The sequence below is a fragment of the Galeopterus variegatus genome, unplaced genomic scaffold (genome assembly GCF_000696425.1).
Source record: "Galeopterus variegatus unplaced genomic scaffold, G_variegatus-3.0.2 Scaffold5432, whole genome shotgun sequence".
NCBI lineage: Eukaryota > Metazoa > Chordata > Mammalia > Dermoptera > Cynocephalidae > Galeopterus > Galeopterus variegatus.
This window is the reverse complement of record NW_007731543.1, coordinates 106,139-107,351: the sequence shown is the minus strand read 5'-3', so window position 1 is coordinate 107,351 and position 1,213 is coordinate 106,139. Positions and strand designations below refer to the sequence as shown.

The window sequence follows — 1,213 nt, the reverse complement described above, 5'->3', positions numbered from 1 at the left end:
TTTTAATGATAAAAGTTTATCCTTTCTCATTTTCAAATAAATTTCTAAAGAACAAAATATCATTCTTAAACAATTTTTTAAATACTTAAAAATCAGAGATATTTTCCCTCTTTCTTTGCTTCCTAAGCTGCATTTTTCACATACTTGGTTCTGTAACAATGCCTAGAAATTGAAATATTCAGAGAATGCGATCTTTTTTGTGGGGATGAAATTGGTTTAAACTTGTTTACAAAACAGATGTTTAGCTTAAATATACTTCTTAAAAAACATTTGCTGAGATGGACTCGAACATTGTGAGGGCAGTTTTTGATGCTGTTCATACAGCAGCCATTTGTAAGATGTAGGCATTGCTAAGGAAATCATAATATTTCACCAGCAACTATTTTGTTGGTACCTTTTTCAGTGGATGGGGTGGAGGCTTATATTTTAGAATTATGGGTAATACTAAATCAGAAATAGGAAAGCTGAGAGACAATGGGCTTTTCCACTACTTTCCGTTTCACCAACCCCTTCAAAAGAGGCAATTTTAAAACTAACTTCAAGAGAAACTAAATTTCTGGATAGTTGCAGGGAAGTCAAGAGATTTCAAAATGGAAGCAAGGGGTTTAAAACAAAAGAAAGAATGAGGTTAAGTATATAAACAGAAACAAATGAAATTATGCTTTTTATTTAAAAATATGCACATATAACAACACAGTTTTGTGTTTTAAAGGTGGCTATCTTAGATAACAATTAGTTAAAACGTTTTGTAGCCCACCTGTTTCAACCTAGGGTTTTCCAAGGTTCCACATATCCAGAGAGAGGTCTAGATTCTCTCACTATCAAAATTTTTCTGGGTAGAGGGGCAAAATTGGAAGGTAGGATTGAGGTGGGAAGGAAAGGCCTCAATGTCTTCCCTCTGGTTCATGTCTGTCTTCCATTTCGTTTCTTCCTTGGTGTAAGGTTAAGGAAAAAGCCATATGCTGTCTTATCCTTGACACTAAGTGTGGTCCACTGTCCAGAAGTATCACCGCCAGCCAGGAGCTCGTCAGAAATACAGAATAATCTGCCCCTACTCCAGATAGCCTACATAAGAATCTGCATATTAACAAGATTCCCAGGTGATTCATATGCACAATAAGTTGTGAAGCACTGACTGAATTAGTGTAACCAGATACAGATGCCACCTGTGTTCACATTGGCTTTAAATATGCACAGCTAATCTTAATCTTAC

General features: G+C 35.5%; 1 protein-coding gene across 1 annotated transcript in view; it reads right to left on the bottom strand.

Moving 5' to 3' along the window:
• The window catches only part of NEIL3 (nei endonuclease VIII-like 3 (E. coli)), a 55,749-nt gene that overhangs the window by 3,826 nt on the left and 50,710 nt on the right, over positions 1-1,213 (bottom strand). The window lies entirely within an intron of this gene.